We start from the raw sequence: 26,865 nt of genomic DNA, 5'->3' as shown, positions 1-26,865 counted from the left end.
AGCATAAATGATGTTTTTCTAGCAGCCAGTTATGCTTGAATCTTAGCTTCTCTTTCTCAGTAGGATATTTTAGCAATACAACTCAAAACTGAGAGAATAATAGCCGGTTGCATTTATTTAGCACTTACTAGAAGCCAGAAGTGGCTTGGGTCCACTGATTTTCTCTGGACAGAGCTAATATATAACTTTTTTGTTTGTTTTTTAAAACCTGAGCTCATACTGATAATTCCAATTCAAATTCAGGACCATGGACTTCCAGTTAATCTCACCAATCCCGTATATCCTCTCTTGTAGGCTAAGAAATCTAAGAACCCAGCAACATAACATAAATATTCATTCATTTTATTCTACCTTACACATAAAAGAGTCTCAGAATAATAATACTAACAACATCACTCATAATTACTGAAAAGAGTTTAAGAATTTTTATTCCATTCTTTTCATTCTCAGGAAGTATAGTTGGCTTACCATATCTTTAAATCATTTGAAATAACTTCTCTCTGTGTGGTCATGCCACCAACTTGAGAGATAGGCTTATTTATTTCATTGTGCTTTTGTTTTATAGATTGTTTGTATACATTCAATTTTATTGTAAAATTATTCAAAATATTTATATGACTCCAGAGTCAAATCTACAAATCAATTAAATTCAGAGAAGTCTAACTTTTTAAGTCCAACTACTCGTTTCTCCTGTAATATGTAACTGTTTTCTCCTCTGTAGAAAATCATTTCTGTTTTTAGCTTTGTTTTCCATTCTTTTAAAAAAAAAAAGTAATGCTTGCTCCACACAGACACATATTTGCATTCGTCCCCTTTTTAGATAAATAGCAGTTTATTACACACGTTTTTGTACATCCTGTTTTGTTCAACTTCTACACCTGATTTTTTGCAATGAGTGAAAAGGAGATGTAACTGCTATTAATAGGTTGATGTGGGAATTAGATGAAATAATGTACAGATACTGCCTAATTGTCTTATAATAGTCATTCAGTGACTGTTAGTAAAGGTCCAATACGGAGGGAGACTTGATGTTTATTTCTGACAAGGCTTATGAGGAATTGGAAGAGATAAGCAGTAACTTTGTTCTTACATTTGGTGTGTGGTCTTGACAAACTTGACAAGGGCTACAGGGTATAGCCCCATCTGATAAAATGAAAATTCTCAGGGAACCAATCAATCCAAGTGTGGATTTTACAAAACGTATGGAAGTAGATCAAAAGGATAGCAAAGAATCTTTTATATCTGGTTTCCACAGTACTTCCTCTGGCCAAATCATAACCTTTAATCTGGCAAGACACGCATCATGAAGAGTCATCAGACTAGAGCTGATTTCTTGGCAATAAGATGAATCTTTTCTTATTTTAAGATAAGTATGCTTCTATCCAACAGACGTCACTGGCATTCTCTACTTCCCTAGGCAGTTGATTTTAAGTGTTCATAGCACCCATATTTCTAAAAGAGTGGAAGGAAAGAAGGAAATAAAGAAGGAAGAAAGGGATGGAAGGAGGGAAAAGGGGAGGATGGGAACATAGGAAGATAGGTGGGAAGCAGGCAAAGAAAAATTAATTGATTATTTACTGGGGGCAATACATCTCATTCATTCATAAATTGGCCAAACAGTGCTCATTGCGGGCTTACTCTGAGTTAAGAACTAATCAAATATTAGAGATACACTGGTGAATATGATAGACATGGTCCCTACACTCAAATTACTCATATTCTAGTAGTGACCATACACATTAACTACAATGAACAGATTACATCACCATCCCTTCCAAAAGCCTCTTGTGATTTTTTATAATAATCAAAATAAAATGCAATATTACCATGGCTTCAAAGCCCTACTTTACCTGGACTTTGCTTAAGTCACTGACCTCATCACTTATTATTCTCTCATTCCCTCCATCCCAGACACACTGGTCTTGCAGACTCAAACACATCAACCTCATTTTCACCTCAATGTCTTTGCACTTGCCTAATTCCTCTTCCTTGCACGCTCTTTCTCTACATCTTTACATAAAACATTTCTTCACTTCTGTGGTAGGCATAATGCACCCCACCCCAAAAAGTGTCCATGTCCTTAACCCTGGACCCTGTGAATATGTTACCATACACGGCAAAAGGGACTTTGGAAATGTAATTAAAATTAAAGACTTTGAGATGGAGAGTTTATCAGAGGAAGATGTGATGATGGAAGAAGTTCAGAGAAGTGCAATGTGATAAGACTCGACTTACTGGCTTTGAAGATGAAGGAAGCAGACCATGTGCCAAAAAATGTGGGCACCCTCTAGTATCTGGAAAAGGCAAGGAAACCAATTCTACCCCAGGGCTTTCAGAGTAACCCAGCTCTGTTGACACCTTGATTTTAGCCCAATGACACTTCTGATCTACAGAACTCTAAGATAATATTTCTGTATTATTTAAGCCACTAAGTTTGTGGTGATTTGTAACAGCAATGATAAAAAACTAACACAGGGGCCGGCCCGGTGGCGCAAGCGGTTGGGTGCGCGTGCTCTGCTGCGGCGGCCCGGGGTTCGCTGGTTCGGATCCCGGGCGCGCACCGACGCACTGCTTGGTAAGCCATGCTGTGGCGGCGTCCCATATAAAGTGGAGGAAGATGGGCACAGATGTTAGCCCAGGGCCGTCTTCCTCAGCAAAAAAAGAGGAGGATTGGCGGATGTTAGCTCAGGGCTGATCGCCTCACAAAAAAAAAAAAAAAAAAAACTAACACAATTTTATTTAGGTCTCTGAATAACATAACCTCCTTAAATAGGCCTTTTATAATATATCTGTCTATAATAATCTCTACTCCATTACTCTCTAACTGTTCACCCTGTTCGTTTTTCATCTTAACTATTAGCACTACCTAAGACTATATCATCTGCTTATTGTCTTTCTTTCTCTAACAATGGAAGATAAGCTCCGTGAAGGCAGTGACTTTGTTTATTATTCTAGACAGGACTCACTACCTAGAATAAAGTCTGGCACATGCTGAGTGGCAATCAAAAATCATATATTGGTGAATGAATGAATTTAAATTCTATAAGGACGACTGTAAGGTGCTCTAATGGTATATAACAAGAGGAACCACCTAATCTGAGGATTCCAGAAAAGTGTCTTGGGGTCAGTAAATTTTAAACTGCATTAGGTATTTTAATTATGTATTTATATGCCGTCTCCCACAATGGATTATTAAGCCGATGGCAGAAAATTGGTTTTATCTGTCCGTGTATCCCCAAGCCCATAGGGGGCTGTAAGGAGATGTTTGTTAAATAAACATGTACTTGCATGGCAATTTTTGAAGCAGTTACAGAGGAAGTTGATACATTTTTGTTTTTCAGCTGAACCTTGCTACCTTAATCTGGTATAAAATAGCTATGGGGTTTTTTGCTATTGATGATGAGAGATAGGCTAGTTGAAATAATTAGGATTTTTTTTTTTTCCAGAATGGGCAAACAGAATGACATATCAATGTCAATATGTTAAAGAAAAGGAAAAGAAAAAAAAAGGGAATACTCTTCGTTGAGACAAGCACTGATTTTCTTTTCTTGACAATAACACCAAAGATATTTGTTTAAAAGGAGGAAGCCAAGTTGTTTCTAAGGGAAAAAGAAGTAAAACTTAGGCTGTTAGGGCAAGACTTGAAAACATAAACTGACTCCTTAATAACTACCTGGTTAACAGTTTTCTGGAACAGTTGTCAATAGGTTGACTCTTTTTCCCAGAAAGGTGCTTGGGATTGCTGTGACCTGATTTGGCGCCCGGCTAGGACGTGCGTGTTGAGTAGCTATTTTTGCAGGGTTTTCTGCCTTCACGTTGCTGGTCCCCACATTACTGATGGGCTGAATGCTGGCCTCTGCGTATGAGCAACTGCTAGAATTCTCTCCTCTGCCTCCTCACTGTTATTTCTCTTGCTCTTTTCCCATCTTCTATTTACTATGATTTCTACTCTCCATATTAAGTATGTGCTTGTTAATTCTGCCAGAAGGGCGCTCACTGTCTATTTTTACCATGCACGACAGTCATTAGCAAAATTAACTGATTTGTATTGACTTGATACTGTTTTCTTAATCACATGCTTTGTGACTTATGTTCTCCGATGGCACCGTGCGGCTGTTCTTGGGTCTGTGCTATTTTTATTCACATACAAAACAAAAAATCATCTTTAAAAGCACCAACCAAATTCCGTCAAATGTGTATCATACGTAATTGTTTCAAAGTCACTTTGGGCATTGTGTGCTTTTACAACCATGATGCAGTTACTTGCATTTTTTTTAATACCAAGTGTTTTCGTAATTATTTATTTTACTGGTTTTGGAATATCCATAAAATAAGTTTTTATGTCTACAATGTCAAAGTAATAGAAAAGTTGAGAGTCTATTTTATTTTGGTAAACAGGCTCTGAAATGTACTCACAGGAGAACATCTTGAGCATCAAGCTAATTCTTGGGACTTGAACAAATACCCATTTCATAGAAATGAAAGCTGAATGCAAAGATCTTAAAAGAAAGAAAATATAGTTTTCCATATGGTATGATCTGACACTATTCTTCACACACTAGGGAAGCAATCCCATTAAAATATAGTTAGGTCATGTTATTCTTCTGCCCCCTAATGATGGCTGACCATTTTACTCAGAGGAACAAATTGACTTTGAATGATCTGTGCCCACCCCCTCCCCCATCTGTCTTGCACTTACATACCCGAGCTTGTTTCTTACTACTCATTTAGGTTCCCTCACCCCAGCCACACTGGCCTCATGGGTATCTGAATACTCTATGCTGGATCTCATGTTAGGGTATGTGTATTTTCTGTTCTTGCTGTATAGAACATTTTTCACAAAGACATTTTCTTGCACTTTCATTTATTTCATGTCACTGGTCAAATGTCACCTTATCTGAGAGACTTTCTCTACCAACTTTACATGAAAAGGTACATCACCTCATATTATCTCACACTGATGCAATTTTTCTTTTAAATCACCTTTTTTGAAGTATCCTTCACATAACATAAAATACATGATTTTAATTGTATAATTTCATAAAATTTAATTAACGTATAGACCCATGTAACCATCACTATAAGCAAAATGTAGAATATTTTCATCACTTCTCAAAAATTTCCCTTCTGACAACAGGCATTCAAACCCCTACCTTGGTACCAGGCCCACTGCTCTTTCTGCCAATATAGATGTTTTTGCCTATTCTAGAAATGAATATTAATGGATTCATACAGTAATTGCTCTTTTGGATCAGGCTTCTTTCTCTCAACATGTTTTTGAAATTCACCCATGTTTTTGTTTGTAGCAATAGTTTGTTCTTTTTATTGCCAAATAGAATACCATGATATGGATATGCCACAATTTGTTTATTCATTTATCTGTTGATGGATATTTAGATCATTTCCAGATTTTCACTATTATATATACCACTACTACGAAAATTTGTGTACAGATCTTTCTGTGGACACATATTATTCTTCTTTCTCATGGGTAAATATGTAAACGTGGAATTGATCAGTCATATGATAATTACATATTTAGTTATTATTTAATTAATCTATTTATTTTGAGGCAATTGTAGATTCACATACAGTTGTAAGAAATAATACAGAGATATTCCATGTACCCTTTAGCCAGTTTTTCCCAATGGTAACTACAGTACAATATTACAACCAGGAAATTGACATTGATATAATCCGTCAATTTTATTTAGATTTCGCCAGCTCTATAGGTACTTGTGTGTGTGTATGTGTTTAGTTTTACGCAATTTTATCACACGTTCAGGTTTGTGTTTCTACCACTATATTCAAAACACAAAACAGTTCCATCATTACAAGGATCACTTCTGGTACCCTTTTTTAGCCACAACCACCTCCTTTCCCCAGTCTCAACCTCTATCTGACCCTGGTGACCACTAATCTGTTCTCTCTCTGAATAATTCTGTCATTCTAAGAATGTTATATAAATAAAATCATACAGTATATAACCTATTGATATTTTCTTTTCCTCCCTGTATAATTCCTTTAAGATTCATCCAAGTTATTTCTTATGTCAACAGTTTGTTCCTTTATATTGTTAGTCAGTATTCCATGGCACGGATGAACCACACTTTGTTTAACCATTCACCTAGAAAGGACACCTGAGTTGTGTCCAGTTTATGGCCATTATGAATAAAACTGCTATGAATGTTTTTGTGTGAACATAGTTTTCATTTTTCTGGAATAAATGCCCAAGGGTGCAATTGCTGAGTCGTATGGAAGTTGAGTGTTTAGTTTTATAAGAGACATCAAATTATTTTCCAGAGTGCCCTTACCATTTTGCATTCCCACGAGAAGTACATGATGATCCAATTTCTCCACATCCTCCTCAGCATTTTTTAAAATTTTAGCCATTTGGATAGGTATGCAGAGCTATCTCATTGTAGTTTTAATTTGCATTTGGCTAACGGTAACGTTGAACATCTCTTTATGTGCTTATTTGTCATCTGTATATTGTCTTCAATGAAATGCCTGTGAATGACATTTGCTCATTTTCTATTTGAAGTATTATTTTGTTGTTGAGTTTTGAAAGTTCTTTGTACACTTCAGGTACCAGTCTTTTTTCGAATACATTTGCAAATATTTTCTCCCAGTCTGTAGTTTATTGTTTTCATCCTCTTAGGGTTTTTGACAGAGCAACTGTTTTAAATTTTGATGAGATCCAATTTATCAATTTTTCTTTGATGGGTAATGTTTTTGGCATCAAGTTTAAGAGCTCTTTGCGTAGCCCTAGATCCTGAAGGTTTTTTCCTAAAAGTCTTATAGTTCTATGTTTTATATTTAAATCGGTGATTTATTCTGAGTTATTTTTTGTGTAAATTGTGAGGATTAGGTCAAGGATGTATTTTCTTTTTCTTTGTTTTTTTTCTCTTTTTCTTCTTTCCCTTCCTCTAACTTTGTTCTTCTCCTTCGATATTATGTTGGCTACTCTAGGTCTTTTGCCTCTCTATATAAACTTTAGAATCAATTTATTGATATCCATAAAATAAATTTCTGATATTTTTATTGGGATTGCAGTGACTCTATAGATCAAGTTGGGAAGAACTGACATCTTGATAATATTGAGTTTTCCTATCCATGAACATGGACTATCTCTCCATTTATTTAATTCCTTGATTTTATTCATTAGAGTTTTTCAGTCTTGCTAATATAGATATTGTACATATTTTGTTAGATTTACACCCAAGCATTTCATTTTTTTGGATGCTAATGTAAATGATACTGTATTTTTAATTTTAAATTTGACCTTTTCACTGTTGGTATATAGGAAAGCAATTGACTTGTATACCTTGTATCTTACAAACTTGCTAATAATAATTGCTTATTATTCCAGGAGATTTTTATCAATTCTTCTGGATTTTCTACATAGACAATCATGCCATCTGTGAACAAAGACAGTTTTATGTCTTCCTTCCCGGTTTGTATACTTTTTCTTTCCTTTCTTCCCTTATTGCATTAGCAAAGACTTCCAGTATGATGTCGAAAAGGAGTAGTGAGAGGGGGACATCCTTGCCCTGTACCTGATTGCAGTGTGAAAGCTTCATTTCTCACCATAAGGTATGATGTTAGCTGTAGGGTTTTTGTAGATAGTCTTTATGAAGTTAAGAAAATTACCATTAATTCCTAGTTTACTGAGAGTTTTTATCATGAATGAAGGTTACCACTACTATCGTTTTAGATTATTACGTTGTCTCCTAATTGGTCTTCCTACCACCCTTGATCCTCTGTAATCTATTTTCTAAACAGATGCATAATGATACCTGTAAAACTTACATCAGAATCCATCAATCAATACCCCCAATAACTTCCCATCTCACTCAAAGTAAAACCCAAAGACCTTACAATGACCTACCAAATCCTACATGATCTGGCCCTCTTTCCCTGTCCTGTAAGGCTTTGATCTCATCTCTTTTTACTGTCCTTTTAGTATATTCTAATCTAACATCAGTTATCTGCTACCTGTTCTTCAAACGTTCCAGCTGTTCTGTTTACTCAGGAACTTTGCTCTCAGTGTTCCCTATGCCTGGAATGGCCTTCCACCAGACACCCGTTTAGCTTACTCCCTCACTTGCTTCAGATTTTTACTCAAAAGTCAATTTCTCACTGAAGCATTTCTGGCCATCATCTTTAAAATTTCCATGCCCACTCCTGATCTTTGCATACCCTGTCTCTTATTTATTTTATCTCCTTAGCAATTTTCATTATCTCACGTACCACATGGGTCAGTTATCTATGGCCACAATAATGCTGCATAACAAATAGTCTCAAAGCCCTAACAGCATACAATAATGAAGACTTATTTTGACTCGTGAGTCTATGGGTGGCCTAGATGGTTCTGCTGATTAGTACTGAACTCAGCTGTCTTGGCTAGGCTCACTTATTGTCGGGGGTCTACTGTTGGTTTGGCTGAGAGCATCTTGATCCAGGATGGCCTTTCAGCTTATTCGGAAGGGAGAGGTACCATTCAGAAAGAGAGTAGAAATGTGCAGGACTTCTTTAGGCCTAGGTTAGGAACCAGCACAATGTCACTTCCATCACATTCTCTTTTCCAAAACAAGTTTAAAAACAAGCCCAAATTCAAGGTTTGTGTAAAGCCACACTGCAAAGAGGCTTGGATATAGTGAGGTAATTAACTGAAGCCAAAAATCTGATCAACCTGCCACACTACATGTTTACTTCTGTACTTTGCTTATCACCCGTCACCTTTATCAGAATATAAGCTCTATAGGGGCAAGAACTTTGTCTAGTTTATTAAATGCTTTACTCAAAAGGCCTGTAATTTTCCTGGCATACAAAAGAACTCAATAGTTATTTGTTTGAATAAATGGGTGAAAGGAGACCTCTGTGATCTACTGCCCTACTACACCTTTGCAGAGACTGTAAGCTCTTTAAGGTCAAGCTCTCTGCCGTCAATTTTTCTTTTTTTAACATCCAGCACCTGAAACAAAGCTAGACATATAAAGAGGATGTAGTAAATGTTTCTTGGATTAATAAATGAATAATAAATGACAATAGGTCCTAGATGAGAAATGAAATGAAAGGGAAATCTCCTTCTAATGGTATTAGTTTGTTTTTACAGATGGATTTCTCCAAGTGTTTTCCCCTGATTCAAAAAACTTTTTGGAAATAGACCTTCCAATACAGAATGGAGTTCATGATTTTTGAAATAATTGAAGACCTGGCAGTCTTCATGTGCACGTGGCATATAAAGATTAGAAAGCAGCATCTGCCTACAGCTATGAAGGAAACCTATGAGCATTAAGATGTGCTATGTCCACCAAATTGCGGAGATTAATTGTAATTGTAGAAATTAAACTTTAATTTAGTTTCCAGGATTATCCCTTGAGTTTCATTATGATTAGCATGATTCACTCATAACTGCTTCAACCAACATGGTTTTGCCAAACTGCCAGACAGAAGAGTCTATTGGCTTGGTTTTAATCCAGGTCTCTCCAGACAAACAACCTAGAGAGGTGCCATTGCTTCTACTCTAAAATTACCCTGGAGATAATTTCAATCTTACTTAATTACTCCTTGATTGTCATGTTAAGGGAAGTAGTTTTGAAAAAGTATACTTAGAATATTCCTGCATCTTTAGCTACTCAGAGTTAGATAATTTTTTATAGAATAATTTTAAAATCTAATGTGTTATAGCTGTGTGCACTTTATGAAGATTCACTGAGCCAAGCACTCTTGATTTCTACACTTTTATATTTACATACTTTTATATATCTATACAATACCTTAATAAAATATTTATTTTAAAAACTAAAGTATTATTTATGTGTATAATCTTATTTAGATAATTAAAACACTTGAGAAATACTATATCAAATTTTGAAACTAAAAGAAGTATGTGTTCATTCTAATTCCTAGCCTTTCTAAAATTTATTTATCAATATGGACTTCTGTCTATTACATTAAATTAACAACATGAATAAACTTTTGAACATGTTCTAAATTTTTTAAAAAGGGACTTACTTCTCCTTTCCTTTGAATGCTTTCGTGGCTTTCCACATCTTGTCGTAGCTTCTGCTTTAGCCTATTGAAAAGGTTTGTGGTAAAATTTATAGATTCCTTAATAAATCCAGTCAGTTTTTCTTACCATAATGAAGAAAACAAATTAGACCAAAAGTTCAGTATTGGAACACATTATATTTTATTCCCTATATTATTTGCATTTAATTTCCATGTAAAAGGTGATGTATTTAAATTTTGTAAATCAGCATTCTACATTACTGTATTTGAGGATAATTTATAGATTTTCTCAACACACTCCAAAATTAATTTGTCAAGATGTGGGGGTGGGGGGGATACCATGTGACACATAGGTTGAAAACACCACAGATGACTCCACTGAGGGATAATATGTAAAATAATTATTGTCCACAGTTATATAAGTACCTGTCAGTGAGAGACTAAACAATTGGCCATGTAAAGGGGCTAACAAGAAAAGCATTGCATTTAGAAGTTAGTTTTAACTGACTGCCAATGTTTACTTTAAAGTTATAAAAAGGCAAGAGTTTAGGGCTGAATTCATCTGACTGCACTGTGACAATGGCATAAACATGCAACCTCCTATTCAGGCCAATGGCTATGTTCCCATTTCACGAGTTAGACATTCCAAGACAAAGCAGAAAGAGATGCGTTAAAGATTAGACTTGCAAATTTCAGAATACATAGTGTCAGTCTAGTGATGTTAAAACATCCATTTAGAATAACTCACAGAGTAACTGTAGCATATTACAAAGTGGAATCATGAATATGCAATCAGCAAATGGTTCCGGAGCCTGATCACTATCTCTGTCAATTACAGCAGTCACTTTCTGTGATGGTACCTTGGCACTTTGACAGTGATTATACCTTTACATGATGTGTTGCAGATATTATGCTTCAGTTGTTTACAAATAGAACCATATCTTACTCTCTCACTGTAAGAATACAGTGTTTTAAGTAAGGAAAATATTCCTCATAATAAATCTTCCACTTAATTCACTTACATGATCAGATTGAGAATAGCATATGATGCCACTACCACATGACAAAAGCAACCCCCTAAATCCCTCTTTTTATTATTCCTAAAAGTGAAGTAATGTGAAGTTAACTGAAAAGAAACTGCATAAAGGATTAATTCACAACATACTACCCATCACTCTAAAGGAGGAGGCTAGTCAAAAGAGAAATCCGTTTTTAAACACGAAGCAAAATTCTAAGACAGAGGTATAGGTGTCAGTCAGGGCAAAATTATCTGGATGAGATATAATGGAGCTTGTTCTTTTATCCTACCCCAAATCACTTACTTGCTTATTAGTAGGTATCAACTTTGTCTAAAAATGCAACCTCAAGAGGTTTGCTTAGTTATTTTCTCTAATGCTCGGTTGCCTAAATTTCAGGTAAAAGTATCAGAGAGACTAAATTATCACATAATTCCTCAATTTGCCACTTCATTTTATCTATGTATCTATTTAAAAAGAAACTCCAATATTTAAGGCTGCTACAGGGTATGCAAACCTATTCAATACCCCTAAATATCTAGGTTTTTGCTATCTGTATAGATAATACATATGAACATTAGACTTAATTATTTATAATTTTCTACCTACATAAAGCTTTATAGATTCAACACTTTATGTTTAGCATTGATTCAGGAAGTTCATAAATTCGTAGTTATGGAATACTATAACTAAATAAACTGTGGAAATCATATTGGTTAAATCACTTTACTCTCACCACCTTTCTGTGCAAACACTTTTCAGATAAGAATGAAATTTGCTACAGGTCACATAGCTAGGGTCAAAATCAAAAACTTCAAACCAGAACTCTGGCTTCACAATCAAGTGCCACTTTTACCGAACCACAATCTTTTTTATATGGTAATGTAATGGTATAAAGGAATGGTTACCAGAGAGGGAGGGACACCAAAGAGGGGAAAGTAAACAATGGCACTGTGTCTCCCTGGTGAAACTAAAGCCTTGTATCTAAACATAGAATTGTGGAATGATCTAGATCTTGAAATGTCCCTTGACAATAATGAGATATGCCTCCCAGACGTGATGATCTAAACCTTGATACAGGACACTAAACAAAACCTTAGAAGAAAGAACAGAGTGAAGAATTTCTAAAAATAAGTACTAGCATTTTAGCTCTTCTTTTTCCATAACATTTCTCCACAGTCCACCTCCATTAGCCTATAGAAGAGGTTATAACACACAAAATAACCACTCATAAAGTAGTGCTCACTTGGGGGAGATGGTTTCATATCCAATGGGAAGAGAAGTAAAAATTACCAGGACTGCTTGGAGAAAAAAGACTGAAAACTGCTGCTCAAACGTGAGTAATATAAAGAAAGGATGGTGTGGCAACTCTGCTCCCTAGATATGAAATAGGAAAAAAATAGAAAGAACACAGTATGCAGGAGCAGGCCCCGTGGCTTAGTGGTTAAGTGCACGCGCTCTGCTACTGGCGGCCCAGATTCAGATCCCAGGCGCGCACCGACTCACCACTTGTCAGGGCATGCTGAGGCCGCGTCCCACATACAGGAACTAGAAGGATGTGCAGCTATGACATACAACAATCTACTGGGGCTTTGGGGGGGAAAAAAAGGAGGAGGATTGGCAATAGATGTTAGCTCAGAGCCGGTCTTCCTCAGCAAAAAAAGAGGAGGATTAGCATGGATGTTAGCTCAGGGCTGATCTTCCTCACAAAAAAAATAAATAAGTAAAAAAAAAAAAAAAGAACATAGTATGCAAAAGGTAGACAAAGTGCCCAACTCTGAAGAAAATAGTCATGAATTGAGAGTTCCTCATAATCAGATCACAATCTAGAACAATTTGGTGAGAATAATTCAGTAATATTAGATTTCAAATATGAGATTACAAAGCATATTTAATTGAGATTGCGGACTTGCAAAAACATAGAAAGTCACCAAAAAACAATAATCCCAAATTGACAAATAATTTAGAAACAGCAGTGAATGGCATAGTCACTGTTGAAATTGAGATCTTTTCATAGATTAAAAGACTGAGATAACTCTATCCAATGTAGGCAGAGATTAAGTCACTTAGAGAGAACCTGATAATAAGGAATAGAGATAGGCTTAAGAAAAATAGGTGTCTGAAGTAGAAAACTCATCAAGTGAAATGGAAGATGCATTCAAATATTTATGAAAAGCTTACCAAAAGTGAGAAAAGAACTCAAGCTATAAATTAAGAGAGTATGGTACTCAAGGAAAATGTAAAAGTAGATGCACAATATCACGATGTTTTATGTAAGCTACCGTTGAAAGGAAAGTAATCAACAAAAGTAATAAGACAAACTAGCATTAGAGTCACTGTAGAACTCATCAATGCCAGATGACAATATTTACCAAATACGCCAATATACCAAAGCAGTATTCACCAGTGTTGCTCACAACATGATACTTGAAGTCCTGGCTAGTATGATAAGCCAAAAAAAAAAAAAAAAAATTATACCAATTGGGAAGGAAGAAATAAAACTCTTTCTTTGCAGATGCCATTATTGTCTATGTAGAAAATAAACAAATAAATAAACCTCCAATTCCCAGAACTAATAAGTGAGTATAACAAATTTGCAGGATACAAGATTAATATAAAAAAGTTAACTGCTTTCTTACATACCAGCAATGAACAATTGGAGTATCAAATCTAAAAGACATATCATTTATAATGGCACAAAAATTGGATATTTAAGTATAAATTTAACAAAATACATACAGTATCTATATGCAGAAAACTACAAGACTCTGATTAAAGAAATCGAAGAAGATCTAAATAAATAGAGAGATTATCTATGTTCACGGATTGAAAGACAATATTGTTGATATCAGTTATCTTGATCTATATATTCAATGCATTCTCAATCAAAAAGTTAGTAAGATATTTCACACATATTGACAAACCAGTTCTAAAGTTTACATGAAAAGGTACCAGATTTCAAGACTTACTCCAAAGCTACAGTAATCAAGATAATGTGGCACTGGCAAAGAATAGACACTTAGATCAATGAAACAGAATAGAAAGTCTAGAAATAGACTCACACAAGTAAATTCAGCTGATATTTGACAAAGGAGCAAAGGCAATTCAACAGAGAAAGAATATTTCTTTCAATGAATGGTGCTAGAACAATTGCATGTTCATATGAGGAAAAAAATCAACCTAAATACAGACCTCACAGCATTTCACAAATGTAACTCAAGATGAATCAAAATGTAAATGTAAAATGCAAAACTGTAGAACTTGTAGAAGAAAACATGAGAAAACCTGGTGACATTTTATTTTATGATGAGTTTTTAAATACAACACCAAAAACATGACACAATGAAAGAAAAATTGATTAGTTGGACCTCATTAAAATTAAAAATGTCTGCCCTGCAAAATACGCTGTTAATAGAATAAAAAGAAAAGCCACAGACTGGGAGAAAAAATTTGGGACACACATATCTGAAAAAGGATTTTTATCCAAAATATACAAAGAATACTTCCAACTCAACAATAAGAAAACAAAAAACCCAGTTAAAAAATGGACAAAAGATCTAAACTGACACCTCACCAAAGAAGACATAAAGATGACAAATAAGCATATGAAAAGATGCTCAAGACTATTTCTCTAGGAAATTGCACATTAAAACAACACTAAGATACCACTACACACCAATTAAAATGACTAAAATCCAAAAAGCTGACATTACCATTTCCTGGCAAGGACGCAGAACAACAGGAACTCTTAATCATTACTGGTGGGAATGCCAAATAGTACAGCCACGTTGGAAGACAGTTTAGCAGTTTCTTATAAAGCTAAACATAGTCTTACTATATGATCCAGCAACCATGCTCCTAGGAATTTACCCAACTGGTGTAAAAGCTTATGTCCACACAAAAACCCAAATGTCAATGTTTATAGCAGCTTTATTCATAATTACAAAAAAACCGGAAGCAAACAAGATATCTTTCAAAAGGAAAACGGAAAATACACAGCGCTATATGCATACAATGGAATATAATTCAGCAATTAAAAAAATGAGCTATCCAACATGAAAAGGCATGAATGAATTTTAAATGGATTATGCTAAGTGAAAGAAGTCAGACTGAAAAAGCTGCATAATGTATGATTGCAATTGTAATATTCCGGAAATGGCAGAACTATATAGAAGCAAAAAGATCAGCAAATATCAGAAGTGGAGAGGAGGGGGGAGAGTTGGATAGGTGAATCTTAGGGGTTGGTGGGGTTTGTGAATCTATTCTGCATGATGCTATACATTTGTATAATATCTGTAATGACTGTAAGGATACTATAAATTTGTACAAACCCACAGAATTTTAAAGCACAAAGAGTGAAATTTAATGTATGCAAATTAAAAAGAAATTATTTATAAGATTAGAGCCTCCCAAGAGAGAATGCAGAATGTGACAAAACAATCTATCTGTATTACAAATGTATAAAACTCATCTAACGGGTAGGGGAATAAGACGCTTAAGTAACTTTGGAAATGAGTGGAATTTGTAAAAATAAGGACAAAAGAAATTGTACACAAGTTCTGTACTCTTGTTCATTAAGTTGTTTCCCAGAGGAGAGAAGTCAAGATGGTGGCGTAAGCAGACTCTGAACTCACCTCCTCCCACGGACACAGCAAATTACAACTACTCGTGGAAAAATTACCCCTGAGACAGAACTGAAATCTGGATAAGAGTAATCCCTGGAACAAAGGACAATCCTAATTGAGGTGGAAGAGGCAGAAACTCCCTTCTGGAGAGAAAAATGCCAGCTTCACAAGCCGCCAGCCTCACGGCCACTGGGGAGCAGCCCACAGGTCCACAGCCCTCCCTGGAAGAGCGGGGCCCTGAGCCAGGGAGTGTCCCCCCGTAGGCATTTTGTGGACCCAGCACAATCGAGATGAGTGGCATAATATCTGACTTTGCCTGCTACTAAAACATTGGGGAGTACCCCCAGAAAAGCTGGTTCACAAAGAAATTAAAACCGGCTCTTAAAGGGCCCATGCGCAAACTCACCCATTTCAGAAAGCAACCTAAAATCACCAGAAAGAAAGGTGCATGATGCTTTGGTGAAAAGAGACTCACCTGATAGGCCCTGAGTGCATCTCAGTGAGAGGTGAGACCTCTCCAGGGACTGGGACATTGGCAGCGGCCATTGTTGTGGCCTGGTGTGGGCATGCTGACACAGATGCCATTGGAGTTCTCCCTGGAGCCTACTAACCCACATCTGCCCCACCCACTAGAGCATCGATTTAATCCAGCTCAACCAGGGCAGGCAGCCCACCCTAGAGACTGGCCCCACCCAACAACAAGCCCAAGCCCTCAGGCAACTTGTGGGCCTGCATAGATTGGTGACTGGATTCTCTGCAGCCTGGCAACTGAGCACACTTCAGTGGGGCAGGGCATGCACAAGGAGCAGGTGGAGAGTGTGGGGCGGTGGTGGAGTGTGTGGGGCTCCTGCCATGGAGAGACTGGGTCCTCTTCAGGAGGTTGGGGCATGCACAAGGAGCAGGACTGTGTTGACTGTGTGTGTGGACCTGTGGGCGGCAGGGCTGGTCAGCTACAGAGGACTTGTGCTTCTCAAAGACCCACATAGGGAGTTTGCCCCACTTTCCAAAGCCTGAAACAATTGAGTGCTCCTGTGCCTGAGGCCAGCCCCACCCAGCTGCAATCCTCAGAGAGCTGACAAGAGACCTAAAGGCTGGAGGCTTATAGCTGTTGTAAGGCCTTGAGCCTAACAACCTGCCATGCTGAGGGCCTACTCACTTAAAAGAAATACTGCAACACAAATGTGGTATTAGAACTTGCAGCCAACTGTGCTGGGGCTCCCCACACCTGATAAAGAGACTGAAGGGCCCACAACAACTACAAGCAGCTGAGCATTACAACAGCTGACCAGGAGCATAACTCAGCCTCCCTGGGTGCCTACAGGGAGAGCCAACAGGCCACAACAGAAGGACACATGTAGCCCACATAGGGGTCACCCCTGGAACATTGAGAACTGAGGGAAGCACACTGCAGGCCTCCTAAGGCATCACTTACATAAGGTCACCTATCCAAGAGCAGGAGACATAGCTGACCTACCTAATACACAGACACAAGCGCAGGGAAACAGGCAAAATGAGGAGGCAAAGGAATACATTCCATTCCAAGTAAGGGAACAGGACAAAACCCCAGAAAAGGAACTAAGTGAAACAGAAATGAGCAACCTACCTGACAGAGAGTTCAAACAAAGAGTGTTAAGGATTCTCACTGATCTGGGGAGAAGAATAGATGAACTCAGTGTGAATGTCAACAAAGAAATGGAAGATATAGAAAAGAACCAATCAGAAATGAAGAATACAATACTGGAAATGAAAAATTCATTAGAGGGACTCAAAAGCAGAGTAGAGGATACAGAAGAAAGGATCTGTGAGCCGGACAAAAGACTAGAAGAAATTACCCAAGCTGAACAGGTAAAAGAGAAAAGAATTAAAAAGAGTGAGGACAGTCTAAAGCACCTCTGGGACAACATCAAGCGCACTAACATCCATGTTATAGGTGTCCCAGAAGGAGAAGAATGAAACAAAGGGGCAGAGAATCTATTTCAAGAAATAATAGATGAAAACTTCCCTAACCTAAGGAAGGAAACAGATATCCAGGTACAGGAAGCACAGAGAGCCCCAAACAACATAAACCCAAGGAGACCCATACCAAGACATATCATAATCAAAATGTCCAGAATTAAAGATAAAGAGAGAATCCTAAAAGCCGCAAGAGAAAGACAAGTTACATACAAAGGAAACCCCATAAGGCTATCAGCTGACTTCTCAGCAGAAACCTTACAGGCTAGAAGAGAGTGGCACAATGTATTTAAAGTGCTAAAAGGAAAAAAATTACAGCCAAGAATACTCTACCCAGCAAGGTCATCATTCAAAATAGAAAGAGATATCAAAAATTTCCCAGACAAGCAAAAATTAAAGGAGTTTGTCACCAAGAAGCCAATGCTACAAGAAATGTTAAAGGGACTGATTTAAGGGGAAAAGAGAAGACCACAAATAGGAAAAATTATCTATTTCCATGATAAGAGGGTAATAGATACAAATGCACAAAAAAGAATTTAGATATGATATCAAAAACATAAAATGAGGGAGGAGGGGAGTTAAAGAGTTGAGCTTTCAGATAGAGGTCAAACTTAAGAGACTCTCCAATTCTGTATAGAAAGAGAAAGGAACAGAGAAGGACTACTAAAACACTGAGAAAAAAAAAGTTAATAAATGGCAGTAAGTACATACTTATCAACAGCTACTTTAAATGACAACGGACTAAATACCCAAATAAAAGGCATAGGGTGGCTGATTGGAGAAAACAACAAGACCTAGATATATGCTGCATATATGAGACACACTTCAGACCTAAAGACACTCACAAACTGAAAATGAAGGGATGGAAAAAGATACTCCACGCAAATGGGAATGAAAAGAAAGCTGGGTTAGCAGTACTTATATCAGACAAAATAGACTTTAAAACAAAAACTGTAAAAAGAGACAAAGAAGGACATTACATAATGATCAAGGGAAAAATCTAACAAGAGGATATAACACTTGTAAATATCTACGCACCCAATGTAGGTGCCACTAAATATATAAAGCAATTATTAACAGACATAAAAAGAGAAATAGACAGTAACACAATAATAGTAGGGGACTTTAACACTCCACTTACACCAACGGATAGAACATCCAAACAGAAGATCAATAAGGAAACATTGGCCTTATATGACACACTAGAACAGATGGACCCAGTAGATGTATACAGAGCATTCCATCCAAAAACTGAAGAATACACGTTCTTTTCAAATGCACATGGAACATTCTCCAGGATTGACCACATATTAGGCCACAAAACAAGTCTCCATAAATTTAAGAAGATTGAAATAATACCAAACATCTTTTCTGACCACAACAGTATGAAACTAGAAATCAACTATAGGAAGAAAATCAGAAAAGCCACAAATACGTGGAGATTAAACAAAATGCTACTGAACAATGACTAGGTCAATGAAGAAATCAAAGAAGAAATCAAAAAATACCTGGAGACAAATGAAAATGAAAATACGACATGCCAGAATTTATGGGATACAGCAAAAGCAGTTCTAAGAGGGAAGTTTATAGCGATACAGGCCTATCTCAATAAACAAGAAAAATCTCAAACAAACAATCTAACAATGCACCTAAAGGAACTGGAAAAAGAAGAACAAACAAAGCCCAAAATCAGTAGAAGAAGGAAAATAATAAAAATCAGAGCCGAAAGAAATGAAATAGAGACTAAAAAAAAATAGAAAAAATTAATAAAACCAAGAGCTAATACTTTGAAAAGATCAACAAAATTGACAAACCTTTAGCTAGACTTCCCAAGAAAAAAAGAGAGAAGGCACAAATGAGTAAAATCAGAAATGAAAGAGGAGAAATTACAACAGACACCTCAGAAATACAAAAGAGTATAAGAGAATACTATGAAAAGCTATATGCCAACCAACTCAACAATCTGGAAGAAATGGATAAATTCTTACAATCATACAACCTTCCAAAACTGGATCAAGAAGAAGTAGAGAATTTGAATAGATCAATCACCAGTAAGGAGATCGAAACAGTAACCAAAAACCTCCCCAAAAATAAAAGTCCCGGGCCAGACGACTTCCCTGGTGAATTCTACCAAACATTCAAAGAAGACTTAATACCTATCCTTCTCAAACTCTTCCAAAAAATTGAGGAGGGGGGAAGCTACTTAATTCATTCTACAAAGCCGACATTACCCTGATACCAAAACCAGATAGGGACAACACAAAAAAAGAAAATTACAGGCCAATATCACTGATGAACATCGATGCAAAAATCCTCAACAAAATACTAGCAAATCACATACAACAATAAATTAAAAAGATTATACACCATGATCAAGTGGGATTTATTCCAGGTATGCAGGGATCGTTCAACATTCGCAAATCAATCAACGTAATACACCACATTAATAAAATGAAGAATAAAAATCACATGATCATCTCAATAGATGCAGAGAAAGCATTTGACAAGATACAGCATTCATTCATGATAAAAACTCTGAATAAAATGGGTATAGAAGGAAAGTACCTCAACATAATAAAGGTCATATATGACAAAGCCACAGCTAATATCATCCTCAATGGTGAAAAACTGAAAGCTATCCCTCTAATAACAGGAACCAGACAAGGATGCCCACTGTCACCACTCCTATTTAACATAGTACTGGAAGTCCTAGCCAGTGCAATCAGGCAAGAAAAAGAAATAAAAGGGATCCAAATTGGAAAGGAAGAAGTGAAACTGTCACTATTGCAGATGACATGATTTTATATATAGAAAACCCTAAAGAATCCACCAGAAAACTTTTAGAAGTAATAAACGAATACAGTAAAGTTGCAGGATACAAAATCAAAATACAAAAATCAGTTGCATTTCGATACGCTAACAACAAAGTAGCAGAAAGAGAAATTAAGAATACAATCCCATTTACAATTGCAACAAAAAGAATAAAATACCTAGGAATAAATTTAACCCAAGAGGTGAAATATCTGTACACTGACAACTATAAAACATTGCTGAAAGAAATTGAAGAAGACACAAAGAAATGGAAAGATATTCCGTGCTCTTGGATTGGAAGTATTAACATAGTTAAGACGTCCGTACTTCCTAAAGCAATCTATAGATTCGATGCAATCCCTATCAAAGTTCCAACAACATTTTTCACAGAAATAGAACAAAGAATCATAAAATTTATATGGAACAACAAAAGACCCCGAATAGCTAAAGGAATCCTGAGAAAAAAGAACAAAGCTGGAGGTATCACACTCCCTGATTTCAAAATATACTACAAAGCTATAGTAACCAAAACAGCATGGTACTGGCACAAAAAAAGACACATAGATCAATGGAATAGAATCGAAAGCCCAGAAATAAACCCACACATCTATGGACAGCTAATCTTCGACAAAGGAGCCAAGAATGTACAATGGAGAAAAGAAAGTCTCTTCAACAAATGGTGTTGGGAAAACTGGATAGCCATATGCACAAAAATGAAAGTAGACCCTTACCTTACACCATACACAAAAATTAACTCCAAATGGATTAAAGACTTGAATGTAAGACCTGAAACTATGAAACTTCTAGAAGAAAACATAGGCAGTACGCTCTTCAACATCAGTCTTAGCAACATATTTTCAAGCACCATGTCTGACCGGGCAAGAGAAACAATAGAAAAAATAAACAAATGGGACTACATCAAACTAAAAACCTTCTGCACAGCAAAGGAAACCGTCAACAAAACGAAAAGACAACCTAACAATTGGGAGAAGATATTTGCAAACCATACTTCTGATAAGGGCTTAATCTCCAAAATATATAAAGAACTCATGCATCTCAACAACAAAAAAACTACCAACCCAACTGAAAAATGGGCAAAAGACCTGAACAGACATTTCTCCAAAGAAGATATACAGATGGCCAACAGACACATGAAAAGATGTTCAAAATCACTAACTATCAGGGAAATGCAAATCAAAACTACAATGAGATATCACCTCACGCCCGTCAGAACGGCTATAATTAACAAGACAGGAAACAACGTGTTGGAGAGGATGTGGAGAGAAGGGAACTCTCACACAGTGCTGGTGGGAGTGCAAACTGGTGCAGCCACTATGGAAAACAGTATGGAGATTCCTCAAAAAATTAAGGATAGAACTACCATATGATCCAGCTATTCCACTGCTGGGTATTTATCCAAAGAACTTGAAAACACCAATGCGTAAAGATACGTGCACCCCTGTGTTCATTACAGTGTTATTCACAATAGCCAAGACTTGGAAGCAACCTAAGCGCCCACCAACGGACGAATGGATAAAGAAGATGTGGTATATATACACGATGGAATACTACTCAGCCAAAGAAACGATGAAATCCAGCCATTGATGACAACATGGATGGACATTGAGGGTATCATGCAAAGTGAAATAAGTCAGGCGGAGAAGGTCAAATACCATATGATTTCCCTCCTTACGCAGTAGATAATAACAACAACAAAAAAACACATAGAGACAGAGATTGGATTGGTGGTTACCAGAGGGGAAGGGGGGAGGGAGGAGGGCGAAAGGGATAATTCGGCACAAGTGTGTGGTGATGGGTTGTAGTTAGTATTTGAGTGGTGAACATGATGTAATCTATGCAGAAATAGAAGTATAATGATGTACACCTGAAATTTATACAATGTTATAAACCAATGTTACTGCAATAAAAAAAAATTTAAAAAAAAAGTAAAAAATATAAAAGAAAAATCATAAAGATTTAAATCAATGGTCTAAGCATCCAGTCAAGAAGTTAGAAACAGAATAGCAAAGAATTTAGAAGGAAAAAACAATAAAAATATGAGGAAGAAAATAAAAACTAGAAAACTAGAAACATATAAAATAACAATCTCATCAAAGCACAACTTAGTTCTTTGAAAAGATTAATAAAATTGATAAACCTCTGGCTATATGATCAAACGAAAAGAGACAACTCAATACAAAGAATGAATAGGGGACATCACTAAAGACTCTACAGATATGAAAAATTAAAAGAAAATATTAAATATGTTATACCAATAAACACAAAAAAGAGACGAAATGGAAAATTTCCTTGAAAAACATGATAAAACAAAGCTGACATAAAAAGACAGAAAACTGGCCCTATATCTATCAAAAAATTGAATCCACAATACAAACCTTCCTACCAAAAAATTTTGAGCCCAGATGACCTCACCGCTGATTTCTCTAAATAATCAAGTAAGAAATAATACTAATCTTGCACAAACACTTTTGTAGAAAAGGAAAAGAGGGAAGATTTTGCAATTCATTTTTTGGGCCAAAATAACATTCGTATAAAATCTTGACAGGGAATTTACATGAAAGGAAAATTATAGGTGGATATCTCTCCTGAGAATAGATCAAAAAACAAAAAGAAATATCCTTAAGAGGGGCCAGCCTTGTGGCGTGGCGGATAAGTGCGAGTGCTCTGCCTGCTGCTGGTGGCCTGGGTTTGGATCCCGGGCGCCCACCGACGCACCACTTGTTGGGTCGTGCTATGGCGGCGTCCCATCAGCATGGATGTTAGCTCAGAGCCGGTCTTCCTCAGCAAAAAGAGGAGGATTGGCATGGATGTTAGCTCAGGGCTGATCTTCCTCACAAAAACAAAAATATATATATATCCTGAAGAAAATATTAGTGAGTAGAATCCATCCATATAGGAAAACGATAAAACATCAAGACTAAGTGGTATTTATTCCAGGAGTGAAAAGTTGGCTCAACATTAGAATAGTAATAAGCGTAATTCACCACATTAAAAAAATAAAGAAAGGACACATGATCATCTCAATCAAATTCAACACCTATTTATGATTAAAACATACTAGAAGTAAAAGTAAAATCTTTATCATCTGATAAAGATTATTTACAAAAATCATGAGCTAACATTATATGCAATCATGTAATATTGAATATTTTCCCACTGTGTACAGAAACAAGACATGGATGTTCACCATCAGTCTTTCTATCAGCATTGTACTGATGACCTAACCAGTCTAAGAATTACAAGAAAAAGAATTACAAGCTATCATATCTGAAATATGTGGTACGTTACCTTAATGGCTCAAATTCTTCACCCCTCCCCATATCTGTACATTTTGCATGTAACTTTCAAGTTCTCGTCCACTCTGGGCAAGGGATTATACCCAGTCCCAAACACTACGATCAGCCATCTGATATGCTTTGGCCAGTGAGCTGTTAACAAACAAGACACAAGCAAGGAGTTTGAACGTTGCTTACACAATTGGACTCGTTTTCCTGTGCACCTCTACTTTCCCATGAGAACTTGCCCAAGTTCTTCTGCTAGATGGCTGTGAGAAACCTGGAGCTGAGCCGCAGCACATCAGCTAATAGCCCACCCACCTCAGCAAACAGCTAGCCAACTCCAGACATGTGAGCTAATTCAGCAAAGACTAGAAAAGAAAACAAGCCTAAATCTCTGATTTTCATACTGACAGTCTAAATAATTATTAGTCCAGGGAGTTTTATGGTAGCTTTCTATACAACATTATTGAGGCAATACATAACTAATACAGAGAATGAAAGTAAAACTATTTTTATTCCAAGATGATATGTTTCTGTATGTAGAAAATCCAAGAGAATCGACAAACCATTATAATTCACAAATGGATTAAGGAAGTCGGCTGAATCCAAGGTTAATATAAAAAATTCAATTGTGTTTGTATATACCAGCAACAAACATTTGTAAATGAAAATTTTAAAATATTGTTTATAATACTGTAAAAATACACATACTCAGGGTTGACTCTAATAAAAGACTTGTAAGACTTCCATACTGAAAATTATGAAACACTGTTTACAGAAATTAAGGAATACTTAAATTATTGGAGAGTTCAATGAAGGCTCGATATTGTTCAGATGTCAAGTAATCCAAAATCGATCTATAAATTCAATGCAGTGGCAATCAACATCTCTGCAAGTTTTCAGTGTAGGTTGATGAGCTGATCATACAATTTATATGGAAATGCAAAGATCCTAGGAAAGTTAAAAAACTAAGACATTAGAGGTCTTACACTCCCAATTTTAAGACATTTTTAGGTTACATTAATTAACGAATTATTCATACAATATTAGACAAATAGACCAATGGAAGAGAAAAGAAAACCTAGAAATATACCCACACCCATATACAATTGCCTGATTTAATCCCTTCGTTAGTGGAGGAGAGGATGGTCTTTTCTATAAGTGATGCTGGAATGATTGGCTAACCATACGGAAAAATTAGAAACCTTGAGACTTGTCTCATGCCATACTCAAAAATTAATTTGAGTTTGATCTTAGACCTAAATATAAAACTCAAAAAACTGGAGCCAGCCCGGTAGCACAAGCAGTTAAGTGCACGTACTCTGCTGCAGAGGCCGGGGGTTCACCGGTTTGGATCCCAGGCGCCCACCGACGCACTGCTTGTAGAGCCATGCTGTGGCAGCATCCCATATAAAATAGAGGAAGATGGGCATGGATGTTAGCTCAGGTCCAATCTTCTTCAGCAAAAAAAGAGGAGGATTGGCATCAGATGTTAGCTCAGTGCTGATCTTCCTCACAAAAAAAAAAACTAAAAACTCAAACTTCCAGAAGCAAATATCAGAAAATATCTTTATGACTTGAGTGTGGGCAAAGATTTCTTAAGCAGAACTAGAACAACAACAAATATAAAAATGATAAACTGAATGTCATTAAAATGAAGAATTTCTGTTCCTCAAAATCATGATTAAAAAGTAAATAGGTGGGCTGGCCCCGTGGCTTAGCGGTTAAGTGTGCACGCTCTGCTACTGGCGGCCCGAGTTTGGATCCCGGGCGCGCAGTGACGCACCGCTTCTCCGGCCATGTTGAGGCCGCGTCCCACATACAGCAGCTAGAAGGATGTACAACTATGACATACAACTATCCACTGGGGCTTTGGGGAAAAATAAAAAAAGGAGGAGGATTGGCAATAGATGTTAGCTCAGAGCCGGTCTCCTCAGCAAAAAAGAGGAGGATTAGCATGGATGTTAGCTCAGAGCTGATCTTCCTCAAAAAAAAAAAAAAGTAAATAGGTAAGCCACAGACTGGGAAAGATATTTACAATACAAGTATCTGATAAAGGTTTTATATGAAGAATGTATAATATACTCCTAAGTATATTATAATAAGTAACCAATAAGGAAAAATCAGTAAGGAAAAGACCAAGAATCCAAATTTAAAAATGATGAACAGGGATTTCATAAAATAGGATAGTCAAAGACCAAAAAGAATATGAAAAGGAACTTAACATCATTACTATCATTCCTCATCAGAGAAATGCAAATTAAATCCAAACTGAGCTTATAATGACACACTCACCAGAATGTTTAAATAAAAAATAATGACAATATTTAAGTATCAGTTATGACGTGGAGAAAATGCAACCCTCATACGTTGCTGGTGGGAGCGAATATTTTTACAACCATTTTTGAAAACACTTTGACATTATCCACTGAAATAAAACATAGCCTACCGTGTGATATAACAATTGTTCTCTCTTCAGTACATACTCAGATAAATTTGTGCATAAGTCCACAAAAGTACATGTACAATAATGCTGATAGTTTTATTCATAATAGCCCAAATCTAGAAACAAGTCAAACGTCTACCAACGGGAGAATAGATAACGAAATTGTGATATTTTCATACAAAGTTATACTGTACAGTAATATTAAAAAGAAGAAACTACTGATACAGGCAATACATAAATGAATCTCTACAACACTAAGTGTGCAAAAGAAGCCAGACACAAGAGAGTGAATACTTTATTATTCCATTCACATGAATTTGAAAGGCAGGGAAAAACAACCAAGTCCTATTTTGTCACCCTGCCCCTAGTTAGTAGATGTCTGGCAGGCCCTGATCCCGGATTCTCAGTCTTTATTAGCGTCCAGATTAGCAACTGCCCCCAGGGAAAGGTGGCAAGAAAGCTTCGGTCACTTCTCCACTCCCTGGAGAACTTTCAACTCTTCCCTATTGTTCCCACAGACCCTTCCTTTTGTTCCTAAATCCTATGAGACTGTGAGGCATTCAATTATACTGAGGTTTGGGCTTAATTCTTTAACCTCTCAGCTATCTCAGCTTTGGAATTAAACAAAAAATCTTGAAGGGGAAATCATCTCCTTGTTTGATTCCTCGCAGCTCTCCAATTTTATTTTCTTCCTTGTG

General features: G+C 36.5%; 1 long non-coding RNA gene across 1 annotated transcript in view; it reads right to left on the bottom strand.

The window, feature by feature from the left end:
• The window catches only part of LOC131419824 (uncharacterized), a 29,258-nt gene extending 5,002 nt beyond the window's left edge, over nt 1–24,256 (bottom strand). Inside the window, exons 1-2 of the long non-coding RNA XR_009223343.1 lie at nt 23,732–24,256; nt 10,021–10,081 (exon numbers count right to left, since the gene is read on the bottom strand). This is a non-coding gene — a long non-coding RNA (uncharacterized LOC131419824). The remainder of the gene's footprint in view (nt 1–10,020; nt 10,082–23,731) is intronic.
• Between the last annotated feature and the right edge of the window lie 2,609 nt (nt 24,257–26,865).

The sequence above is a fragment of the Diceros bicornis genome, chromosome 22 (genome assembly GCF_020826845.1).
Source record: "Diceros bicornis minor isolate mBicDic1 chromosome 22, mDicBic1.mat.cur, whole genome shotgun sequence".
NCBI lineage: Eukaryota > Metazoa > Chordata > Mammalia > Perissodactyla > Rhinocerotidae > Diceros > Diceros bicornis.
This window is presented reverse-complemented; position numbering and strand designations above follow the sequence as displayed.